The sequence below is a fragment of the Dicentrarchus labrax genome, unplaced genomic scaffold, assembly GCF_905237075.1.
Source record: "Dicentrarchus labrax unplaced genomic scaffold, dlabrax2021, whole genome shotgun sequence".
NCBI lineage: Eukaryota > Metazoa > Chordata > Actinopteri > Moronidae > Dicentrarchus > Dicentrarchus labrax.
Genome location: NW_026136715.1, coordinates 9,794,720 through 9,822,170, shown reverse-complemented (window position 1 = coordinate 9,822,170; position 27,451 = coordinate 9,794,720). Strand labels below are relative to the sequence as shown.

Genomic DNA, 27,451 nt, shown 5'->3' with positions numbered 1-27,451 from the left:
GGGTTGTGTGCAATCAACAAAAGACGAATAAACAAATAATCATTTGGGTGGTTGAGCAACGAACATATTAATTGTGTGTACAGCAGAAAACCTTGGAGAAAATAATCTTCACAGAAATAGATGGCTACATTCTTCATGCCCTTTCCCCAAACACACACATCTTGTTAAAAATAAACAGGGATTCTCGACTCATTCACTTACCAACTTATCTCTGATGATAAAACGAAGAGCAACTAGTCACTGTTCGGTGGAAACCGAAGCTGAAGATCTCAGTGGGGTGGTCTTTAGTTCAGAGCAAGCTGGGATTATCATTGCTCGGGGTGTTTCTTGATATAGAAGTTGAGCCTGCGGCCACAGTTTCCTCAGGTGAACACGGTAGACACTAGAACGTCACTGATTTGCCTCAAAATGCTCCAGGCTTTGAATGGTAATGATAATCCTCAGCAGTGATTTTTTTTTTTTTAAGCACAAATCTTCAGTGATTAATTATAAAAAGCATTAGTGTTGAAAAGCAGGTCAACATGACCCTTAAAATGCAAATGTGTGTCTCTCCCTGTCTAAATGACAATATGTATATCAGAATGTCTATATAGCTTCAATAAGGAGATCATCTTACACAGTCGGTGTACTATTACATGTACACAGAAACACACACGGACACTCAGTTATTACCTACTGAGACTAAAGCTGGATGTTTATCTGTGTTACCCAGAGGTGAGAGTCAATGGGGGGCAGCTTTTAGCAGCTGCATGTGTAAGTGCCATGCTGTCCCTCCACTGCATCTGGGTAAAAGCACTGAAGAGAAATTGAGGGTGCACCACTCTCGCTATTATGGAGGAGATGTGCTACTGGTTATCATGATGAGGTCAAAAAAAATAACCCTCAACTCGCAGACAAAATTTCACATACACTAAAATAGACCACATATAGTGTAGGCTTCAAAAGATACACACTGACACATGCACAGCTGCACTAATCCATATTTTTATATTAACAATAGATCACAAGACTATGTGTAATGTGAAAAGCAACGCTTATAGCGAGGAACACAGAGAGAACTGTTATCCAACTCTCTAGTTCCACTCAGCTCTAAAGAGAATGTTAGCGTCTGTCAACACATTGTTTCTGCAGCAGTAAGCAGGTGTTTTTTGGCAAAGAAAAAACTCTGATGCCTACTGCTACCTGCCCATCACCGCAGGGCAGGCAACAAACACTGGCAAATAGGTGCGGAAGAAAGTCAAACATCTTGCAGGTTGAAGTTGAGATTTTTCTAATTAATTGGTGGAGAACAAAACAGAACTAAGAGTAGAGTGGATATATTGGACTTTTTAACATGCCTGCATTCATCAGGTGACCAGAAGCATTATTCCAAATACATGCTAATTTTGCTGCATGTCTGATAGATGTGTAAATAGGCAATTATTTGTTAACATGTTTGCCCCCAAGTGGCAAAAAGAAGAATGCTGCAGCTTTAAACAAAGATAGATTTTAAGAAATACGACTAAAGAAGTCAATAAGATGTCTGTGCAAAAGTGGACAAGAACCATAAATATCATACAGTTACCATTCAGCAAATGCTGAAACGTTGTGTAAAGTGGCTAGGGTAATGGAGCACCACAGCGGCAATTTATGCTAGATGTGGAAAAATTGCAAAGAGCGACAGTGGGCAAAAGTAAACCCCTTACTAATGACTGAAAGAAACTCAAACCTTGGCCTGACAATCTAAAAAAATCATTATAAACTTTACTAAATTGGTTTGTTACTGCAGGGCTATTTTTGCTATTTTGTCCACTCTGTGAGATAAAATATGAGGATACTGCTTCTGAAAACATCGCGGCATGTTGCTTCTGTTGTTACTCTCACTACTCAGCTTCCCACAGGAACTGCCTGGTTCTTGATAGTGTGGCAGTGATTTGTTGATTAGTCTCCCCTGTGTGACCTCCTGGAGTGCAGGTATTGCACATGGAGGTAGTTCCCTGTAGCGCCCAGCCTGCTCTTCATCTGGCTCCGTCCATGGCCGTGATTTTCCCTCCAAGAGCCCGCTGGCTGTGTTGGAAATTCACAACACACACACGCACAAAGCACAAACATACACTCACTCACTCACACGCAGAGACAAACATGATAACAACACAGCCCGCAGGACAAGAACTGAATAGCCTTCCTTGTGTTGATAAAGAGAAGATGCAGGGCTGATTATGATTACCAGAGATTATCCTCTTTATAAAAAAAAAAGAAAAACCCACCAATCCTTCAGGCAGAGAGCACGAAGCACGAAATGATCACATTGTGATCAATAGCACAGACTAAATTCCAAAGCACCCAGTAACTCCTGCCGCTTTCATTTCAAAGTTTATAGCCAGCAGAGACAATGCATCCCCTGTCTGCCTATGTCTTTAGTTTTGGTTATTTTCAGAAAAAATAAGATATTAATTTTGGTTTGCTCTCTCCATTTTAACAATGCAGTCCATGAGAACAACAGTCCACATCACTTTCATGTACCTTAAAAGAGCCAGATACAATGCGGTCATTAGCTACCTGCAGGAGACTAAAAACAAGCCTCAAAATATGTCCAACACTCCCACACACACCCCCCCCACACACACAGTTAAAATGGCCTTACTAACCCTCGCACTCTGTTCATTTATAATTCTTTGTTTCCATTTAATTACTGGGAGAGCTTTTGATAAAGAGGTCAGCATTCAATTGACTGTGAGACCTTGATTTTTATGCAAAACAAGTGTTTGTGTATCAATTTAAGTGCCCGGTGCTTGTTTGCACATTTTACTTCACATTCACAGAAGTGAACGTGTGTGTGTGTGTGTGTGTGTGTATCAGTTGTGGTGGTTGTGACACGTGTGTTTGTGTGTACATATCACCCAGGTACTCAGGTCTACTTATCAAAGTCTGAAGCTTTTCACACTCTGTTTTTGTCTGGGAGCAGACAACCCCTTCTCCGTGCTCCACCTCCCTCCTCACCCCCCCGAGGGTCAGCCCCAGCTGGAGAGCCGGAGATCAGGCTGAGCCATGAGAAATACCCCCTGAGGAGGTGTGAGGTGGACCAAGGTTCAGCTGGGGCAAACACTGCTAAATGCCCTGGGATGGCTCAGATCCGACAGGTTGGGTCAGAGGAAGAAGGGAGGTGGGGGATGTGTGTGTGGGTGTGTAGGGAGGATGTAGGGAGCCGTGTAGCATGTCGTATGAAAGTAGGTCACTTATGACAGACCAGATGGAAGTAGATTGATGTGTAAATATGAGAAAAAGACTGAATTAGCACTGTTGTGTTCTAAATATAAATTCCACATGCTTATGCTTTCAAAGGCTTACTTAAATATCATATTATATTCCTGAAAATTTGAAAATAAATATACATACTTATATTCCTACAGTTGATAACCTCTTCAGGCATATTTGAATAGGTAACAAAACAGATTAACATTAGAAGTAGGAGCAATATGTAAGCAATCAGTCAAGCCAGGAGTAGCTACATGTATTTGCATAAGGGAGCTATTCGAAAAGATAACATACTGTATAAGTAGAAAAATAAAAATGAGGTGAGTAAGGACAGATGTGAGCAGGATGTTTCTAAATCTGCTTGTGCAGCAACACAGCAGGGAATGGATCTAGCCAAAAGAAATTAAAATCTGATAATAAAAAGATTTCAAAGTGTGAATATTTTAGTATCATCCCATTACCTTAAGGTAATGTAAGTACAGGGGAAGAAATACTATCAGTACAGATTTCATTTCCCCAAATTTACACTTTGATCTCTAAACACTCTGCTCTCACAAATGAGATGAAACTATTCAATTTCACACATTTTAACTGCTCAGTATTGACTTGCTCATGAAGAAACCTTATTTGTGGGAACAGGCCAAGTCTCAAAAACTTGAGCATGCTGTGTAATTGAAAACATGACAGGATTAATTTAAATCACTACATCAGTTGATATTTTGTAAACAAGATTTTGTTATAGGCTGCAATTATCAGTGAATATGTCTAACTCATATTCTACAAAACTCTTGTTTCTAGTAACATGATGTACTGAGGCTGTTGTATTCAACCTTGTGTGAATCTTACAGCCAGTACAGCTCTCCATCAACACTATATGCAATTGTTTAAACATTAAAGCTACTCTGTGTGTTTTGCAAAAGTACACACTTCTACTCAAGTAAAAGTACAGATACTCAAAATTTAAGTTTCTCTGAACAACATTTCTAACGGCACAGTAGGCTAACAGAAACTTCAAACAGGGTCGTGTCTCTCTCGTGTCCGTTACATCTCGTTATATGGTTTTCATTGCGTGATATGCACAGGTCTTAATGTTGGGAAGGCATGCAATGATTAAAAAATAAATAAATAAATACATTGACAATTCTCCTCAAGTGCATTAAAATTAAAGTAACAAGGCTGTTTTAAAAAAAGGTGTAGAAAGTACAGATATTTCAGTAAAAATGTAGGGGGCAAAAGTAAAAAGTTGTCTTAAAAATAAATACTATAAAACTTACAATAAAAGCCGGGTCCCAAATAAACTTTCTTTTATTAGCCTGGTGTGACTACACATTTTGACAAATAAACGCCTCCAATAGAGGCCTGGTCTGGATTTTATAGAAATTAACTGGATGTATAAAACCTCTTAAAACCCAGCAAGTTTTGAGCTGTTTAGATCGCCTACACAAATATAAATGTTTAAACTTTTGTCAATATGGACATGCTGCACAGCGTTAGATCAGTCAGATTCTACACAATGCAAAAGTTCAGTTCATTTTACAGAAACTATTAACACCAAAGTATAATTCATTCAGCCTTACCGGCGAGGTAAACAAGAGAGACGGAAAAAACCTCTGAAGCAGTTGCAAAGTCTGTACGGTTTGTGTGCATTGCTTCATTATTTATATTCCTTTAGTCCATAAGACTCCACCAATAAAAACAATCAAAGGGTTTCATTAAAATTAGTCCAAATTGTGAAGTCCCTTGCTAACTGCACAATCCAGGCAACAAGTCAGCACCCTCATCAATTGATGATCCATGAAGAATACAAGAAAATCATAAAAAGATACACCGTTATTCTTGTGTTTAAGTGTAGAGCTTGTTCATATTTGGATGCCAAAGTCTTACATTTTTCATTTTTACACACAGTGGCTTTAATACAATAATATATATATTGTTATTGTACTTGGATTAATACTTTTATCTCACAAACAATAAATGATAAAATGTTATTTAGTGCTTCAGTATTCTGTTAGTTAGTACTAGTGCTTCATAAATGCAACATATTTCGGAGTCTTTTACAGGCTATTTGCTGTCATTGTAGGTTTGATTCCTACTGTGGTGACATAATACTTATGCACACATAGTACTGTAAGATGATTTGGATATAAGCATTCACCAGATGGCATTATTTTGTTTTACATTGGTTAAGAGACCATATACCCTTCTTTACTCAGCCTGTAGCAGTTTTACAGCTGCTGAGCCACCGTTACAAGCTCAGGTGGTAAATTGCATTGCTTTAAATTTGAATTTGAGTGAATCTGCACCAAATGGAGTGAGAGATACAGAGCAGCCACCTGTGTGTGTCTGCCACAGTCAGATGTGCCGGGCTGTGGAGGTTATTTTACAAAGTTGAAGAAATGCAATTTGGTTTGACTTCTTTTGAATCACGTTACCTTGTCATCCTGCAGTCAATTGAAACCTTTGTAATTCTGTTGTCATGTTGTGACAAATGAAACCGTCCTACTCTGATTATTTTAACTTTTATACATTTCTATGTTGCTCTTTTTTATTCCTTTAAACTTTTGCCAAATGTACATTTGTCCAATTTGTGCGAATACAGGCTTAAACTGCAGGAGTAGACTACAAACATCTTAACAAATAAAGCCGCCAAAAAACAAACACATAAAATGAAGCCGTTTATCAGGAACCTCAAAGGAAGATTTGCACAGTGGTTTTCTGTCTCCAGCAGGAACAACTGCAGACTCTTGTGTCAGTGTCTTGCCTCTATATATCACTTGCTTACTTTTCATTTGCTGCATAGCACTACACAGAGAGGCGGAGAAAGACTGACTGATTAAAACATGCATTTCAAACCTCCTTGTGGCTGTGACTCTGTGTTGGTGGAGAGCAGGTGAGGCAGAGCAGAACACAAAGCTCTTGACAATCATTTTTCTTTTCTTTTTTGCTATAATTGTGAATGCAATTATTTCAAAACAAGTTGAATTAGCACACATTACCTTCGCTAACAACAATACGCCACATAATTTCTGACTTCTCGGTTGTCTGATATGTCTGATTTCCTTTGTTCTTCTTTTGTCATTCAAAATCATGGCCACGCTGTTTAACATAGACACTTCAACCTAGCAAACACTCTAAAATACAACAGGGACTAGATGAAAGGGATTTCCACCTTACCTCAAGACAGTTATTTAGCATAAACGCTCAAATGCAAAATCAGCATGACACAGAAAGGCTTTTAAACAGTTTTCTGATCTTTTGGACAGATGAGTGGTAAATATGAGTTAGTGAGAAATTATTTTTTATCATCAGCAACAGGATGAGTGCATAAACAAGGATTCTTCCCATATTTACTACATATAAAAACACAGAAACAATGAAACAATGCAAAACCAGTGCGACAAAAGTTCTGAACAACACAGACGTGTAAATGACACAATCCAAAAACACTTATGAGTAAAGATGAGCAATTCAAGTCAGAAAGGACAATGAACATAAATAATGTTACTTTCGATTTCAAGTATACTCTGTGCCTTCACACTATACAGACTCTAGCAACAAAATTAAGCAATAACACCAATCAATGCCTTTAATTCATTTGTTATCGAATACCTCAGCACACGTGGCATAGGGTACTGTCAACTTAAAGAGCAGTGGACACAACCAATGTATTATGTGGAGGCATTTAATAAAAAAATGCAAAGACCACAATATTCAGTTCAATACTGATGACTGAAAATGAAAAAAATGTCAGTTGTCTTAATGGCTGCAGGCACCACTGCACTGCAGAATTCAGCTATCAGATCTTTGGCAGCATCCTTCCTCTGAATAGTCTGTTAATTAGTATTTTCTTTGAATCATAGTAATGACTGTTGGGGCTGTAGTCGTCCTTTTGCCTTATGGTCCTAATCAGTTTCCAGATTTCAGAAAAGGTCTGTGTCCACTTTTCTTTCACTATGATCTCTCTCTAGCCTACGTGACATCAGAACTATGTCAGGAGACTGTTGCTTTCAAACTTCAATCAGACCCTCACCTCCTCTTCCCATGGTGACACAGAACAGAGCACTTAGCCTAGAGACGTGCAGCCAGCAGCAGGCTGACCTTGTACTGGCCCCAGACGGCACCTCCAGGGGCCAGTCCTTGGAAGGCAGACAGACCTTCTCTAACCTAACACCCCAGGATGCTATTCACAGGCCTCAGACTCACAAGGCTGTTCCCCTTGCAAGAACCTGTGACACTGCTAAAAGCCAGGGCCTGACTGGAGGTCAGTGTGAATAGGAGGCTGAAAAAATGAAAAAAAAGAAGTCTCAGTGAAGAGAAAGAAAGCCATGTTACAGCATGGTTGCTGAGAACTAACAAAGTAATCTGTGATGTAAGGCTCATTGTTTTGGCTTCTGTTTGAATAGTTTATTACATAATATAAGATAGGAGCTTTTCTAATTCATATTTCATTTTTTTTTCAAATTATGTTAATCAAACTCTGAAAGATAGTCCCCTCAATTCCTCTGTTGTTTTGTTTTGTTTTGTTTTTTAATATCTATTTATTTATTGGGATTTTGTTAAATTGAAATTGATAAACAACCTTATGAAAATCATTCTCTTTAATTTGGAATCTGTCCTTTAAGCATTTTTTTCTCATTCTTTATATGTCAACACGTACAATAACAAATTATTAAAATGAATTAAAATAAAATTTGTTTGTGCATGAAAACAGCACTGATTTTTCACCAAAATGTATTCTACTACTGATAAAAATTTTAATGAGCTTTTTTGTTTTTCCTTCTATGTCCCAAGAACATTTTAGCTGTTAAAATATGAGAAAAGGCTGGTATTGTTGGCCGTAAGTGGCCCTACCAATTCAGACATCAAATGAACACAGTTAATGGTATTGGTAAAAACAATGTGTCTAGTCTTTTTTTTTTCACAAAGTTTTACTTCATCAGGACATCAATCCAGCGATTGCCTTCAGATTTTGATTCAAATTCTCTCAAGTGAAATAACCTGTTTTAAGTTTAACAGAAAGTTTGGTGTTCATGTATCAACTGATTAAAAACTAAAACAACAATCAAAACAAATAAAGCATCCACATCCATGTAATTTTATTAACGCGTTTATCTACTTAACTGTGAGAGAGAGATCTCATGAAACAATCTTAAAATGAAAACAGTTATTATTGGCTAAATGTAAATGTATGATCTCAATAAGATTATTTTGGCTAGTGAACAATGTAGATGCTGTAGAAAGGCATCTCTGTCATCCTTGCTGCTGTAATTCCATAATGGCAAGTGGTTAAGATGATAATGAAAACAGTCTGGATGTCCGACCATTATGAATTCAAAAATGTTGGAAAATCTGCATGACAATCCTACGAATCTGCGGTTGCTAAGGAGGCATTTATGTATATTAACCCTGTAAAGTAGCCTCTTTAAATTCATGAGAATCAGCTAGTTTACCTTTCCTCACCCCCCTCCCTTTCCCACCCGCCCAATCCGAAACTCTCTGCCTACCACTAGGTTCACTTTTACTTCAAATGGAAAAGTTTCTCACTTCTCTGCCAACTTTCTGTTTATGTGCCTATATTATAGATAATGTGCCTTTGGAAAGACGGGAAATAACTCCTGTCATAAGTGGACATTTCGCCAACTACAAGTGCTCCTAAAATCACAGATATTTCCATGTAATTTATCCTGCTTTTCTACATTTGTGATGCTCCTCCAGTGTTCTCGTTTGCGTGGTTCTAACAATCCATCCACCAGTTCTCGTTACCCAGTGGGTGTGTGATGCGCTGTAATTCTGATGATCAAAAATTGTCACAAAGGTCATATTTGTTTGTGGACAAGAAATAATGAGATACAACATCAACAAAAAAGCAAACAGACATGTTGTTCTGGCTTCTCCAATGACTTTAACAGTGAGCGCTGCCAGAGGCTGCTCCTCTTACTGCTAATTACAGTGGTGTGACATCCGCGTGGGCAGTGGGGTCGCTAATGCTAAGAGATCTGGGGGGCTGTTTTCTTTCCCCGCAGAGCGATGTGTTAATGATACATGCAAACAAACACTCAAGCAAAGGACAACTTTTCATGAGAACTCAAGGTTGGATATATGAATAATGCATGACAGCCAACAATCAATTGAAAATATAACACGATAAGTGGATACTGTGTAGGAGAGATTGAGCTCTGTGCTTTTTCAGCTGCTCCTCATGTCTTATAGGAAGAATATGAAAAACTGAAACTCTGTCAGTGAAGGTAGGAGTGTGTGTGTGTGCGTGCGTGTGTTTAGGTGTGTATGAGTGTGTTAGTGAGGGAACATTTGGGTGACCTTCAGGGAACAGGTGTTGGTGTCAGCATTTACTCTGTCACGGCACATTGAGCAGCACTGTACAAACACACACGAGGGGAGGGGAGAGGGGGGATGACAGAGAGAGAGAGAGAGAGATATACAGTGAGAGAGACAGAGAGAGAGGAAACATATGATAGTGTATCTAGAGGATTTATGGAGGCAGATACATACTTGATACCAAAAGATAGAGAGGTACACACACACTCACACAGTCTAAACACCAGTGGAGAAAGTTATACACATCAGCAGTGGTGGAATGTAACTTAGAACATATACTCAAGTGCTGCATTTAAAGGTCCAGTGTAACATTTAAAAGTATCTATTTGCCGAACTTAAATATAATATTCATACGTATGTTGTTATTAGAGCATAATCACCTGAAAATAAAAAAAAATTTTGTCACCTTAGAATCAGCCGTCTTTATCAAGAGACACCACGGGTCGCCATCCATGGAGTCCAACATGTTGAACCACAGTGTTTCTACAGTAGCCCAGAATGTTAAAACCAAACACTGGGTGTAGATATTAGCGTTCGCATTTTTTTCCTGCAATCTGCAACTACACCACTAGATGCCACTAAGTACTAATTTTAATATTAAAACACACAATATAATAAGCTTATGAAATACAACACTAAAGAGCTGGGGCTCCATGTCATGTTTCAGGTATCTATGAGTTGTTTGCAATTCCATCAAAGAAAGATTTACCCTCTAAACTCCTCAAACATTTTCATTTAAATAATGGTTTGAGGTCCAAATTGGCAAAGCTATCGAAAGATTAATGTTTCAAAAACGAAAACAAATTTGTGTAGCAGAACTTTGTTTTTTCTTTTTTTCTCTCCTATTAATCATATCATTATCTCAGACTTATCTTGTGACTCTTTAGAGGGTCCCGACCCCCAGGTTGGGAACCACTTAATGAAACAAGCTAATGCTACATATATATTAGTTAAAACTGTCTCAACCTCAAGCAGCTACAGCAGTTAAATATTGCTTAAACACTGAATCATCAGTATTAATAATGTAATGGATTTTCTGCAGAACAAGTGCTTTTGCTTTTAAATGCAACACTTCTACTTGCAATGGAATATATTTACATATTGGTACTTTTACTTCAGTCAAGGATCTGAGTACTTCTTCCAACCCTTCACATCAGTACAAATCTCAGTTTTTAAGAGGCATATTACTGTGTGTCTGGTGTTTGACTTACCAGAGATGTCAAATGTGATGTGAATGTAAATATCCTCAAAAAACACAGAAAATCTCTGTGTTTGCTTCCCAAGATTTACTGTTATATTTTAAAATATGTTCTTGTGTTGAGGGATGCCACAGAGACGTCTGCTATACAACAGTGTAGTGGCTTATTTGCTGTAATTCTCTTCAATCATAGTAATCCATTGGTGCTAATTGCAGATGGATAAAGAAAATTCTATGTAAATTAAATGCATCATCTGTAAGTAGAAACTAAAATTGCATCTTGATGTGTTCTTTTCACGTGTTTATTATACATCCCTGGTGGGTTTTTGGGGATTTTTTTCATATATTGTAGGCATTATTAAATCTAAAAGACCACTGAAAGGTTAATAGGCATAATTTAGACATGGATTCATAATTACATTAGGAGCTGTAAGACCCACTTTTGTCCTTTTTTGAGCTTTAGAAAAGAACAACCTCTAAGCAACATAAGGGAAGCTTAAACACAGCACACCGTGTACCAGAAGTCCTTGAATGTAGATTAGCGGGTAATAGAATTCCCATTCGTGTCCTCATTATTTAGCGGGTTGGTTAGGAGGGATGTTTTACAGTCACTGCACAGGTGGTTTATGGGTAGAAGGAGCAGAGCATCTGTTTAACCTGCGACAAGAATCAGACACCATGTTGCGTCAGACTCAATTGCTTTCAATTTTAACCTCAAACATTCATCTGGACTATTGTAACAAGCAGATCAATATGGGTAAATAAAGACAGAATACTCTGTGATATCATTCTAGTCAGCCACTGATAATCACTCACAGAAGCATAACCTGCTGTGCTTCCAGACTGCACCTGTTCAATATGTTCTTGCCCAAAATGATTTAGTCTTTACTTAAATTAAGCTATGTGTGTTTTCTGCATGAATGGGTGTGAACATGCATCCTGTGTGGAAATGTGTACAATATAATGTACATTTGTGTGCTTGTGCACTGTTTCATTCAACACCGCAGACTGCATTGGGAGCGTAATGAGATTTCTGGTTCCGCTAATCGCTTCATTTTTTTTCATCCCATTGTCGACAGAGGGAAACACACCACTCACACAAATCTGTGTTTAAGAACAGATCAAAAGCGTCTGTAATCTCTAGCTTAGGATGCGGATCTTGGGAAAAACGAGTGCGCTTTTTCATGCGAGATGCACTCATTTTCCAAGTTAATTATTGCAGCTCCTAAGACAATGGTATGCCTTCAGCAAGCAAGCCAAAGTGAAAGAAGAATTGGATGTTGCAGGTCATTTGAGTTTAGCAACATAAGGTAAAACCAAAAAAAGATATACTCCTCTACTCTAAGTTTAAATCTGGGGCAGCTTCGTTGTCTCCACCGGTGTAAACCATCTAAATCCAGCATATGACAGGTCTCAGTATGTACAGTGGAGTCTGTAGGTATTAGGACCATGACACATTTTTCATAGTTTTGACTCCTGCACTTGGATTTGGATACCCATAACGACTATGGGTTTGGAGGTGTTCACATCCCAACAAGCCCTCCTTTACTTTGCAAAAAAAAAAAATGACTTTGTTAGATTTAGGAAAACCTCAAAAAACATAAGGTTAAGGAATGACTGTGGTCATACATCAAAAAAATATTTTCTGTTGGTTGGAAATGGAAAACTAACAGCAGTTTCATGTGTTAAACTCAAATATATTGTTACAAGTCATAAGCAGACTTAACCGCTCTATGATAATGGCATCTGACTTTCTCTTCTGCTCCCATTATAATTACTATGGCCACTATGTTTCTGTTATTGTTTTTTTTGTTACCATGTAAAGTGCCTTTGAGGACCTTTTAAAGTGCTATAAAAGAAATATATTATTATTATTATTATTATTAGAGGGCTTTTGACACTGGGAAGTAAACAAGGCAATTTTTGGGCATTTGCTGAAATAACTGATGCAGTTGTTTTTCTTGGGAGGTTAGTCACCTCCATATTGGGCAAAAAGTGAAGGCTTCATAGCCCACTGTATAGAAAATGTCTCCAATTTTAGGACAATGCAACAGGACAATGATTCTAAACATACAAACAACTTTCCATGGCCAAACAGTGAAATTAGCCATCATGTGTTTCACTTGCTGAACGCCACACTAAACATAAAAAATCCTTTAAAGTGAGCAGGAAGGTCAGATGGCTGCAGTACAGGCCTCAACTAGGAATTAAACCAACCATTAAGTCTTTTTTACAGTAAGTAGTATCTGACCTTTAAAAGTGGGGGGCTGTATATGAAAATGGTACATTTCCTGCACTTGTTATCTGACATGGATTCAACACCTTCATATTAAAGCTGAGAATCAGCACTTCAAAGGTCCATAACTATGATTTCATTAATGTGTAATAGAATGAGCCTTTTGTATCCTCAGACGCCTTCCATGGAGTACGCCATGTTGAATCGCCATAATCCAGAACAGACAAACCAAACATTGGCTCTAGATAGGGCCGTTGTGTAGATTCCTCAAACTGACTCAATTTCCATGTCAGGTAAAAAAATTTCAGCAGAACTACAACCTCATGAATCAACATTAGCCCATGAAGCGTTTAAAGCACAAGTGTTAAGAAATGAATATGTAGATCAGTTTAGTTAGTGTTTTACAGCACCTGCATGGAAATGTTGAAGAACTGAGCCTTTCAATCACGACAGTGTGAGTAACACATTTTAAGAAGGAATTGTTTCAGTGAATACATTCAACATAACAATCCAAAGTAAAAAATAATGCTACATTTATTCATTGGTGCAATCACACAGCACACTGCGGGTGTACACTGAATAGTAAAGGGAAAGAAAAACAAGGCAGAGGAAACGAGATGAAAGCAATGTCGAGTTTCTGAAAATGCTTCAGTTTCTCCTCTTCTCTCACTCTTTTTTTCCCCCTGCTGTATTTTTCCAGAGGAACATGAGATTCAGCAAACAACTGCTGTAAGCAAACAAAGCAAACAAATTACACAGTCAGTCCTCATTGTAACATAGCGGTGATGGATGATGATGTGCCCTGAAAACACTGTAAGAAATATTCTCTGTTATTGTAAGTGCTGTTCTTGCAAATAAGAGGAATGTTTAGAAACTATTTTTAAGTTCCTGACACTCAAAACAAGCTGCAGACTATTTATCACATTTCACCAATAGTGTTACATTACGCATTACATGCGCTTCATTATCTGGAAAGAAATGACTTGTCACACAGCAGTCAAATTAATAATGCAAATAGCATTTTCTCCTCAATCGACAGGGGGGAAGAGCAACTTGTGACGGATGTATTTAAAGTGTGGCCAGTGTTCAGATAATTAGCTCCTACTTCAGTCAGAAAAATCCAATTAAGTGAATCTATAGCCCCTGGTCAATGCTTTTTTTTTTTTTTACAGCCACAGAGTCAAAGGATTGTATGGCATGATCAAAAATGGTCACCAGGGACACATAGGTCTTACATTTTGCATTGCACAATCAGCTCAATTATTTGCAGTAGGAATTAAAAACATTCAGCATTCGTTCGATCAATAAATGCCCAGACAGTAACCTCAGCCATATGTTTTCTGATAAACACCTTCCAAACAGAGATCACTGCCTCTGTTAGCCTGTGTTTGCTTGCATTAAACATCTGTGTCTCCTAAATGCCACTGTATGTCGCCTCTGAAGTGTCTCAATTACCACTGATGCTATCGGAGCCTAAGTGGGTCCACACGGCGTAGGTTGTGGGGCATTTGTTAAGTGGGCCTTTGTCGTTGAGTTTCAGGGTTAATGTGAAGTGTGAGCTAATCCACTGGCCACTCAATAGCTTTAACAGTGCATGAAATCTCTTTTGTTAGTAAACCCTGTGCTTCGGGCCATATCTGAAATTGATCACTGTTCCTTCTCCCTTCCTCTCGTCATGGTGCTTTGGAGGAACGAGTATCGACAGACATCCCTCTTAAAAGGAAACAGGAGAGGCACTGATAGAGGTTGCTGGGAGGAATTAATAGAGGCAGAATAGAGTGAGAACACCACTGAGAAATGATTGTCTCTTTGCTTGTATCGCTTAATAAATCTATCCATCTATCTTTTATATGACTGTGTATTGAAAATCTTAGAATTTTGGACATTAGTTTCTTAGTTTCTCTATTTTTTAGACTCAAATATCACTTAATAGGGTACTCCAGCAATTCAGTGTTCTCCTTCCATAAAGTTGAGAAACTCATTAGAGACAGGATGAAATTGATGCATAAGAGGCTGAAATATCCTGACTTTTAGTTCCCAGCATACAACCCAATAACTTCATTAGACCCTTCCTGATATGTTAAATGTCCAAATCTTTGAAACTACTATTTTTGAAGGCTTTCTATAAATAAATGTGTAGTCTCTAAGCCAAAGCCACATCATGCGGGTTATTTTCTCAAATTTTAGGAAGCTCTGCCAGAGCCACAGAAGACGTTACACAAAATTTAGTAGTCCTCATGTAACATAAACTGCCTTTTACATGTAAAATTCAAGGGTGTGCCCCTTTAATTGCAAAACTAAATTGCACACATTCATTTATTATTACCATCATTACTTTATTATTCATGTTTTGTATGGTACTTGACAAAAAAAAAGAATAACATACAAGAGTTTTAGGTTTAGTACTGCCAAAAGCCAAAATTGTGGCGTATTACAAGCAAAATGCACCCTGTGCTTGGGGCAAATATTGAGACAGATGTTAGTTTGACTGTTGCCCAGATATCCATAGTTTCAGTGCTGCTGACATGACAGGATTTGGCATTCATAATATCCAAAATGTCCATCAGAAAAACATGAGCACTCCAACCTCCTGCTTTTACTATAATTGCTTTATCGGAATAGTGACTGCTTGGATTTGGAAAAAACAGCACGTTTTCCGTTTTTATGTGTGCGTACAGAGTGCAGCAGGGGCATGCATGCAGATTTTATGCATTCCCTTCACCCTTTGCTTGAATAAAAGTAAATTTTTATTCTCAAAGGAGTTAAGGAATACCTTTTTGTTTGCAATAGCATAGCAGCACAGATGCAAGAGTGAAGCAGAGAGAAGTGCTCAGTCTCTGCGTCATAACTTTTAGACTGTGGAAAGATGAATGGTGAGCTGGGAATGAACAAATGGATGGAATTGAATATGCTTTACCTCCACTCAGTTAAACTCTTCAACTGGAAAATGGTGGACTAATAGTATTAAGAAGCAAAATGACAAATGGAAAGTTGTATATTCACAATGCCAAGTGCAGCCAGACATTAATAACTCTGTTTGGGACGTTTGCAGAGCTAAAACATTGATTTTTTTTTTCAAGGGCATAGTGCTAGCATCAAGTTAGAAATAAATCACTGAAAAGTTGCACCAAAATCTGTCCGTTGTATTCAGTTGTGTAAAATGTTTGTTTTTGCCATATAATCAAACAGTCTGTTATTATTTTGCCCATGTAAACCAACCATTATACCCACTAGAATGCTGTCAGTCCAAGTTTTTTATTGTCCTGTTTGACAAGAGACAAACCACTAAGTGCTAAGTTGTCAGTCCTCCATATTCAACCTGTTAAGAGCTCTGTTTATGTGTTATTATGTACATTGTTCTGTGCTACTTTAAATGCCTTATTTTGTTCCCAGATCACAGCTTTTATTTTTTTACGCCTCATTCTCTCTCTCTTCCTATTTGATATTTTGCCAGTGACCACAGAGGCAAATCCAACAGATGTTTCCAGGGCCACTGGAGTGAATCTAGCAAACGCACATTTGATTGTTTTGTGATTTTTTGGCAGCAGTCGGGACTTTTTCGTGCCCTCTGTTAAAAAGAGCACCACGAGAAAACTTTTCTCTCCTCAAGTGATGGGAGGAATATAAAGTTCTGGTGCCATGGCACACACACCCCATATGTGTGCACCCTCTCAGAGAAAAAATCAGCAATCTGCAAGCTTTGAGTGACTGACAGCTGATGGCTCTACGTCAAACTTTTAAAGATCTGTCTGTCTCCTGAGCATTTCTGTGTGTATGTGTCTGTCCTCACATCTCCAATCGGCCATGTTTCTTACTATGATCAATCAGCATCAGTGTGTTAAGCTGAAGACATGCCCCCCCCCCACACACACACACACACACCGCTCCCCTCTACCAGATCATCTTCTGATCAGCGGCAGCCTCCGAGCGGGCTGCTGTACGTGGGGAGGGGGGTTCAGCTGCATGGCTCTGTGACACATGACAAGTACTTCAGCTCTGATCCGCTTTCTGTAAAGAATCATTAGCTGCAGAAAACGCAGCTGTGTCGCGCAGGTTCACAGCTCAATCGCTACAATCCATCTCCCTCCCCGGATTCATCCCCAGAGCGGGAGGAGACAGAGACGTCTCCCTGCATTGTCTCCTCTCTCACACTTTCCATTACCAGTTTATTTATTTCATTCTTTAATGAGCTGACCCTAACGAGCGCTGACAGCGTGTCTGGCGTCTGGGCCTCCTCATCACTGTCACCGGGATGACCTCCTCCCAAGTGACAAACTCGTGTCTAAATGGGGATGTGAGAGGCTGCTGGGCTATGTTTAACTAGCAGGGCACCTACAGAGACAGCTTTATCTAAGAGGTTGGCTTCACATTTTCAATACCGCCTCTCAAGTGTGCTGTTTTTTTCTCCTTGTGGAGGTTGATTGTGGAGAGATTTGGGGTATGAGATAAAAGCCATGTTGTCAAACTGTCGGTTTCTCTGCTTGACACACACTTGGAAGTTGAGTAGGTGTCATGGGGGGGGGGGGCTCTTGTGATGTTACAGACAATTGCACTGTTCCAGTTCCCTGTGTCATCTATCCTGCTGTTTGTAAAGACAGTGTGACCTGCCTCTTCTTCCACTGAGAGACGCAGGACTTGATATGCATTAGCCTCTCACACAGACGACAGTAATGCAGAAACTAAAAGGAAAACTATTTTAAAATTGTAAACGAACAGAGATTCTTCAAACAGATCCCTAACACTCAGGTCTCTTAAATCTCATAGTGTGGTAACAGACAAGGATGGTATGGCGGAGGACGAGTGATAGACTGTATCTGTCAGAGTTACCTTACAGCAGAGGAATAATGATGCCTCCCGGTAGAATTAGACTGATGAAACCATTAATTCTGTAAACACAAATTGCACTGAACTTTTCAAATCCCCAACAAACTACGATGGCAAACACTAATGAACAATTTATCTCAATGAATTCATTTGTTTCTCATTAGTCAGCACTGCAGTCAGTGTTTGGGTTTTGTATGTGCATTGTGAGAGTATCTCTCCTGAGTACTTACAGAAACTGGCCACATTTTCTCTCTCTGCTTTTATCAGCATTTCTGTTTGGTAAAATGTGAGTGCTGCTCAACCCAACTTGAATAACTAACAAGGACTGTGTTTCTGTAATGCGAATGCTTTGTTAGACTTTGCCTTTGCGACCGAAGCATCTTTAATGTTAACAGAAAAGCTGTATCAGGAATTTGTAAGAAAGATAATAATTGAGCTATATTGCTCTTTTTATCTATGGTGGGAACTAATAATGTTTTAATGGATAGTTTGATACTTTGGGAAATGTAAATAAGAGGGTGAAAGGCCTACCATTCTCATGTCTGTACGGTAAATACTAATCTACAGCCAGCAGCCTGTTAGCTTAGCTTAGCATTCAGACTGGAAACGGGGAAACAGCTAGTCCTGATCGGCCCAAAGGGCATCCAACACTTCTAAAGCTCACTAATTATTATTACATATCTTGTCTGTTAAGTCCTTTCAAAATTCCAAGACTAAAAACGATACGTCTGGGTTTAACTTGGGGTTATTCCCCGAATTGTTAGTTGGCCGGGCGCAGTGACTTCCAGGAGAGCTGTCATCACCGTGAGGTTGCCAGGAAACCAGCAGAGTTACTGCTGCTAGACTTTAATATAATCTAATAAGGCTGGTCTGTCTGTCCATCTTTGCTTTTTTCTCACACAGTGAATCTCAAACAAGTCATTACATTTTTACCCTAATAAAACACATTTTATGGGGCAGTAACAAAACGGAAGCCCAAAGCATTTTAGTTTTGTTTAAGCTATTTCTTCCTTCTGTTTTTGCGGAACTTTTGTCTTTTAGGCCCATCATTTTTATCTCCGTCATTTGGTTACAAAAGCAGAAGCTGGATGATACTGTTGTTGCTTCTCTTTATCACACCGACATAGGCTATAAATGCTTATGCTAACACACTATTGTGGCTCAACAGATTTTTGTGCATTAACTACATGCTAATGATGGTAAACCTAAATAAGGATTTGCATCCAGTGACAATGAAGCCAAAAGAGGTCCACAAATAAGTAAAATAAATGGCAACAATCAGCCACAATAAGAAGCTGTTCTGCTTTCAGATTACATGACCGTCCTTGCCCATATGAAGATATAAATGTTAAAATTCTCCCTTTTTTCTGACACTGTGTCCAAACCGCATGTGAGCGCCCGACTATCACGTCGCATAGGATTTTATCGGATGCTTTCTGTTGTCATGTGAACACACCACGTACTTATCAGCTGCGCACTTGAGAACGGACTAGACGTAACCAGTGCCACTCAAGTAAAAGCTGGTGAGTATTTGCTCCGTTTGTACTTTTTAAACAGAAAACACGTTTCTTTGCAAGAAATGAGAAAATATAGCCAACAGCCAGTAGGTTGTTACCAGAAACTTCTAGGTCCTTGGCAATCACCCTCCAGCCAGCTGCCACCTTATTTAGGTTTTTGTTGTTTAATTAGGAGGTATCCTGTTGTTAACTCCTCTTTGTGAATTCATGAATCAACTGTTCCTCGTCTATATACACCGCTTCCAACACGAGTGAAAAGAATCAATAGAAAGAGCTCAAAACAGCATGCCACAGTACTGCTTTCTGCAGCAACTTAGGACATTCAAATATAAAACAATGTAATTAAACTCATTTTGTCGCTGACGCTCGCTGGGCTGCACCATCTGCTGAGGGAGACTGAGGGATATGGTAGAAAACTCCAAGACAGCTACTGTACTGCTCTGTACTGAGTGGAATTTGTGGTGAGATTGTTCTTGTCAGCTTCTGTTTACAAGGTCAATAATGTACTTTCAATCTCTACAGGCAACAGTAAGGTTTAAGTGGGAAAACCCAAAAGACAGCGTGAGTGCCTCTCAGCCAAGATGGAATGCTTTTAATGTAACAGGCACAATCTCCAACATGATGAAGCCATTTCAGTAATTTCTTGCAATTTAACTGGCAGGCTACAGGTGCACCCAGGTGGCTCAGAGTAAAAGGCGTTTTGTTTTCCAGCAGTAAGGGCAACATGGCATCCTGTGTTGACAGTGGATCTGCAAACTGAGAACCACAACTAATACTAAGAGACCAGAGTTGGAGGTTGACATGATTTTAAAATGATTCCTTCCTGGGAATATATTGATATATATATATAGACAATTCATTATAAAAATATAATTCTATACATTATATTATGTGGTAATACTTTAATAGAACAGCAGTTCCTCTTAAATGTAAGCTATTTGAGGTTGAGAAAAGCACGGTTCCAACTACACAAAATCATTTGGCTTTTTTCCAAGTACAAGTGGTTATATGGGAGCATAGGATCATCATTATAGTGCTGTCTCCTGAGGTTATTACAGTGTGCTGTGGCAGATAGGGAATATCCACTGCAAGTTGCCATTTCGGCATTCTGTTTAGGTGGTTTGAGTAACAAGAGCATTGTTCTTGGACATAGTTGTAACTATTACTATTGTAACGATACAAGCGTAATTCACATATCGGAATTTCCCGATCCAACCTGCGCAGATTTCCGATATCCATGAGCCATGTCTGCGTGTTAACGTTGTCTGCTGAAATGACTCCACAGGTGATTCCTGCCGGCCAGTCTGCTAGCTGGCTGCAAACTGTGGAATGTATTTCCTGAATGGAGGCGCGGCTCAATGAGACAGAGTTATGAGACACACCCCCGCTCAGGAAATACATTCCACAGTTTGCAGCCAGCTAGCAGGATAGCATTGAGCAGCATTGTGGCTAGCCAACATGTCGGCTGTGTGGAAATACTTTACACTGGAAACACCACAGAGCAAGACAGCAAAATGCAATGTTTGCAAAGCCGTAATTCAGAGACGCGGAAGCGCCCTCGCGTCGTACAACACTACGATCGCAATCAAACATTTAAAAAAGCACCACACGAAACAGCACAAGGATTCTTTAGGCGAGCTGTCAGGAATCACTTCTGGAGTCATTCTAAAAACAAGGTAAACTCCAGGTAGACAACGTGAAAGCTAAAGGGATTACCGAGTGTGTGTGTGTGTGCGTGCGTAAGAACAGTTATTGCACTTTTCTTATATTTCAGATAATTGACATTTTAAAACCTTGATTTGTTGATGCTACAAGAGCCAGTGTACTTGATTTGTGCTGTTCAGATGCACACTGTTTTATTGATAGTGTGTATGTAAGATGTTTACACTTATTGCACTTTTCTTATATTTCAAGACTCAATTATTTGACATTTTGGGAATTTAATAAATATTGACATGAAAATAAATCTGAAACCCTTACAGCTGCATATTTGTTTTCAGAATGGGATTCTTCCTGTTAACAGGATTTCCTGTTTTTCTGACTTCCTTTTCTGACCTTATACTTACCTCTAGTTGCCTTTTGGGACATACATGCATACATACGTACATATCATACTTGCCTGTTGAGAGGAGTTTATTTCAGCCTCATATAAAATCAACAATAATGATAATAATAATATTAAAGCAAACACAGCTCTGGTATCGGAATAGTATCGGTATCGGCCGATATCCAAATTCAGGTATCGGGATCGGATTGGAAGTGAAAAAATGTGGATCGGTGCATCCCTAGTTGTAACATAAGAGAGACTTTCTGCACTCAGTGCTCCACCTGTTGAATGCTATGCAATCAGCCCTGCTGTTCTGAATCAGCATGGAGGTCTGCATATCTGATTAAGCCACTTGTTAAACCGTGTGCATAGTTTACATTTACAAATTTAGCTTAATTTATGCTTCATTCACTTAATCTAAAATCTTGCCACACAGTTGAACTGTAACCTGCAGTTTTAGCATGAAAAGTAATTGGAATAAACTGCTGCAGGTGAAAAGTTGATACAGTTTACTGCAACAACAGCAATTTAAGGTCAGGCCATCTATAACAGTTGTGTGGTAGCGTTAATGAGGTTGGGAGAAGGTTCCTTTGTTTCAGTATATATGATACTCTTTAGTATATGAACACACTGGCACACACAGACACACGAGTACAGAAAATCCTGGGATCCCATCTGAATTTTTCCCAGGAAACTGAATCAGATTTTGGCAAGAAATCACAAGGAATACTGGGCCAACTACCTCTGGCTATTCAGGAGGGTCAGGTCTGAGCAGAGACTAGAGGTCTGAGCAGAGACAACAAAATACGGAGGAAAAACCTGTTTGCATATAATGTGGTCTTAAAACATCCATCATGTGAAAATAGGGCTCAAAGCAGTTACACAAACAAACAAACACATACACTTACATACACAAGTACATAGTTGTTGAGGATTATACTATACATTGTGCATTGGTTGGCTTTTAATACCTGTTTCCTCTATTCTGTTTATAATAAAAGAGATACCCATAAGCCTGAGAGAACCAGCTTACTTTGTGTGATGAACTACTGGTCCAAAAAATTTACAGAGAAGATGAACCAGTTGCTGCAAACATGGGCTGCTTTTATGTCTGCACTTATCAGCAAAGTTCCTGTGTGGATTAGTTCTAATCCCCTGCCATTATAGTCACAATGGTTTCATTAAATAAACCGGCATATTGTAGCAAAAATGTGTTTGTTATATAATGAAACCGCTGAGGATATGCCAGGAGGATGCAATGACGAATACCCAAAATGAAAGACGAACATTCAGCGTGGCTTATAAGACTAATAACACACTGACTAGCGTGTTATGGCACCAGATTATTATAGTAGGAGAAAAGGGTTTTATTTTTTGTGTTATTAATTAAAGTTCAAACTAATGGAATTGGTCAAATGAAGACAAAAAAATAATAAATTAAATAATCCAAAAATGGCTAGTATGCATAAGAGCATTAAGGCTTTGGTGTACCTAGCGATTTCCAAAATATGGTTTTATGTTCAACTGTATTCAAACATTTCATGGCTGTGACTTGCAAACACATTAAGGTACTTAGAGGAGTTTATAGTATATAAATGAACAGATGCAAGATGTTTTATGTAAATTAATGTTGATATTGTGTAATTGGAGGATGTTGAAAAAGACATGACATATGACTGCTATAAGAGTATGAATCATTCTTGTGTATGTACACCCGTATATGCACAATGTCTATATTTCTATAGTGCTCTACTATTTACATCATAATTGGTCAATGAAATAAACATTTTAAGAAGGGTACTCTAAGTGATAATACAAAATACATGGCAAATGTTGTACTATAGTTTCCTTTGGAGTGATAAATGATATCCACGTTCTGATGTGTTGAGTAAATAGAAACACTAATGCACAATGAGCCACACAATGCAAGCAATTTTCATTTAAATAATAGGCATTCATGGTTATCCCCTGCTTTCAGTCTTTATAGCTATAATTCTTGACTCCAACTCCATACTCAACATACAAGCATGATATTGAACTATGATACTGAAATTAAACCCCTCATCTCACTCTCAGAAGGAAGGAGAATAGGTGTATTTCTCAAATTGTCAAACTGTTTCTTTAACAAATACTGTAGGCTATATAATCTCCAGATACAGTACATGTGTCTTAGTTTTAGACAGTAAACCTCAATGTGAGATTTTTACATAAAATTGCAAGAGTATATGTTTCTCTTGATGAAATGAGACTCTTCACTTCTCTTCTGTCTGTCCCCCGACCACCTAAACTATTTAAAGAAATAAAAACAAGAGGAGTTCAACATAAAAATCTAATAAAAATTAAAACCAACTCCTCAGTAGCACAAAATAAGAGAATGAAATGTGGGCTGTTAAATATCAGGTCTCTGTCCTCTAAAGCTGTTCTAGTGAATGAATTAATATCAGATTATGATATTGATTTACTTTGTCTTACTGAGACCTGGTTGTCCCACGAGGAGTATGTTAGCCTAAATGAATCCACCCCCCCCAGTCATATTAATACTCACATTCCTCGAGGCACAGGCCGAGGAGGTGGAGTAGCAGCTATATATGATTCGAGCGTTTTAATGGACCCTAAACCTAAACTAAATTATAATTCATTTGAAAGCCTTGTTCTTAGTCTTTCTCACCCAAACTGGAAAACACTGCAGCCAGTTCTATTTGTTATAGTGTACCGCGCTCCTGGACCGTACTCTGATTTTATATCTGAATTTTCAGAGTTTCTATCAAGCTTAGTCCTTAAATCAGATAAAGTAATTATTGTAGGTGATTTTAATATTCATGTGGATGTTGACAATGACAGCCTTAGTAATGCATTTATATCATTAATAGACTCAATTGGCTTCTGTCAGAGTGTAAATAAACCAACTCATTGTTTTAATCACACTCTTGACCTTGTTTTATCATATGGCATTGATATTGAACATTTAATAGTCTTCCCACATAATCCTTTCCTATCTGACCATTATTTAGTAACTTTTGAATTCATACTATTAGATTATAAGCCATTAGGCAAAACTTCCTACAGCAGATGTCTATCTGACAGTGCTGTAGCTAAATTTAAGGAGGAGATTCCTTCAGTGTTTAATTCAATGCCATGTCTGAATTTAACAGAGTCCTATAACAACTTTAGTCCCTCTGAAATTGATAATCTTGTCGATAGTGCTACAGGCTCACTACGATCAACATTAGACTCTATCGCTCCTATAAAAAGGAAATTATTAAAACATAGGAGACTAGCACCTTGGTATAACCACCAAACCCGCCAGTTAAAGCAAATAGCTAGGAAATCTGAAAGGAAATGGCGCTCTTCCAAATTATCAGAATATCGCTCAAATTGGCAAGATGATCTTAAGATTTATAGAAAGGCCCTCCGTAATGCCAGAGGAGCCTATTACTCAGCACTAATAGAAGAAAATAAGAACAACCCTAGGTTCCTCTTCAGCACTGTAGCCAGGCTGACAGAGAGTCACAGCTCTATCGAGCCACATATCCCCATAAACTTAAGTAGCAATGACTTCATGAGCTTCTTCTATAATAAAATTATTACTATTAGAGAAAAAATTAATCACCAACTGCCATCAACAGTTATCAGTGGCTCTCCAAGTTCAGGGACTTCTGTCAATGTAAACTTAGATGTATATTTAGACTGTTTTTCTGCTATCGATCTTCATCAGTTAACTTCAATCATTTCTTCATCGAAGCCATCAACCTGTCTGTTAGACCCGATCCCAACTAGGCTGCTTAAAGAAGTTGTTCCCTTAATTGGCACTTCTTTACTGGATATGATTAATCTTTCTTTATTATCAGGATATGTACCACAGTCCTTTAAAGTAGCTGTAATTAAACCCCTTCTTAAAAAGCCCACTCTTGACCCAGGGGTTTTAGCCAACTATAGACCGATTTCTAACCTCCCGTTCCTCTCTAAGATTCTGGAGAAAGTAGTCGCCAAAGAGTTGTGTGACTTTCTACATAACAATAGTTTATTTGAGGATTTTCAGTCAGGATTTAGAGTTCATCATAGCACAGAGACAGCTCTGGTTAAAGTTAATAATGACCTTCTGACTGCTTCTGACAATGGACTTGTCTCTGTACTTGTATTATTAGATCTTAGTGCTGCATTTGACACCATTGACCATGATATTCTTTTACAGAGACTTGAGCATCAAATTGGCATTAAAGGAACTGCCCTAACCTGGTTTAAGTCATACTTATCAGATCGTACTCAGTTTGTACATGTTAACGATGAATCCTCCATAAATACTAAAGTTAGTCATGGAGTTCCACAAGGTTCTGTACTTGGACCAATACTATTTACTTTATATATGCTCCCTTTAGGCAACATTATTAGGAATCACTCCATTAACTTTCACTGTTATGCAGATGATACGCAGTTATATCTATCAATCAAACCCAATGAAATTAATCAATTATCTAAATTACAAACATGTCTTAAGGACATAAAATCCTGGATGACCTGCAATTTTCTGATGTTAAACTCAGAAAAAACCGAAATTCTTGTTCTTGGCCCCAAAAACCTTAGAGACTCATTGTCTAAAGATATAGTCACTCTAGATGGCATTAACTTGGCCTCTAGCACCACTGTCAGGAATCTTGGAGTTATCTTTGATCAGGATTTGTCATTTAACTCCCACATAAAGCAGACCTCTAGGACTGCCTTCTTTCATTTACGTAATATTAGAAAAATTAGACACATACTATCACAGACAGATGCAGAAAAACTAATCCATGCATTTGTTACTTCAAGGCTGGATTACTGCAACTCTTTATTATCAGGTTGCCCCAATAAGTCCATTAAAACGCTCCAATTAATTCAGAACGCTGCAGCACGAGTACTGACAGGAACTAGAAAAAGAGATCACATCTCTCCTGTACTAGCTACTCTGCATTGGCTCCCTATAAAATGTAGAATTGAATTTAAAATACTCCTCCTCACCTATAAAGCTCTTCATGGTCAGGCCCCTTCATATCTTAAAGAGCTCATAGTACCCTATTACCCCACTAGAACACTGCGTTCTCTGAATGCTGGGCTACTTGTGGTTCCTATAGTCTCTAAAAGTAGAACAGGAGCCAGAGCCTTCAGTTACCAAGCTCCTCTCCTGTGGAACCAGCTTCCAGTTGTGGTTCGGGAGGCAGACACCCTCACCACTTTCAAGAGTAGGCTTACGACATTCCTCTTTGATAAAGCTTATAGTTAGGGCTGGATCAGGTGAGTCCTGAACCATCCCTTAGTTATGCTGCTATAGGCCTAGACTATCGGGGGATTTCCCATGGTGCACTGAGCTACTCTCTTCCTCTCTCTTTCTGCACTCATTCATGTCCCTTTAATGCATGTTACTAACTCCACTTCTTCCCCGGAGTTCTTGTGCTTTCTCGTCTCGCAGGTTCTCATGGATCCTGGTGGAGCCTCCTGCCATGGTCCTGCTTGACTGCCATTGCCAATACTGTTGTTGCTGTGCACCTGTCTGTCTGTCTGTCTGTCTGTCGCTCTCTCTCTCTCTCTCTCTCTCTCTCTCTCTCTCTCTCTCTCTCTCTCTCTCTCACCCCAACTGGTCGAGACAGACGACCACCCACCTAGAGCCGGAGGATCTGTCCTAGGTTTCTGCCTTTTAACAGGCAGTTTTTCCTTGCCCTTGTCGCCAAGTGCTTGCTCATGGTGGTACTGTTGGGTCTCTGTAATTAATGTTAAAGAGTTCGGTCTAGACCTGCTCTATTTGAAAAGTGTCCTGAGATAACTTCTGTTATGAATTGGCGCTATACAAATAAAATTGAATTGAATTGAAAATTGAATTCACTTGCTGATCAACTTGCTGTCTAAATTCACATATTAACCAGAGGCCAAGGCTGAACAGTTTGGCATTTTTCATTCTCACAAATCAAAATAGATTCAAATCAATTTTCTGCATTTAAATGTACACCTCAACACGTTATATCAATAATTCATACAGTGCAGAAAACAAAGTGGGATACATTATTCATGCACTAATGTTGCAGCAAAAA

At 38.7% G+C, this 27,451-nt stretch overlaps 1 long non-coding RNA gene across 1 annotated transcript in view; it reads left to right on the top strand.

Annotated features, from left to right (window-relative positions):
• LOC127377757 (uncharacterized) overlaps positions 1–27,236 on the top strand; it is a 73,552-nt gene extending 46,316 nt beyond the window's left edge. The window contains exon 2 of the long non-coding RNA XR_007887745.1: positions 26,661–27,236. This is a non-coding gene — a long non-coding RNA (uncharacterized LOC127377757). The remainder of the gene's footprint in view (positions 1–26,660) is intronic.
• Positions 27,237–27,451: the final 215 nt, after the last annotated feature.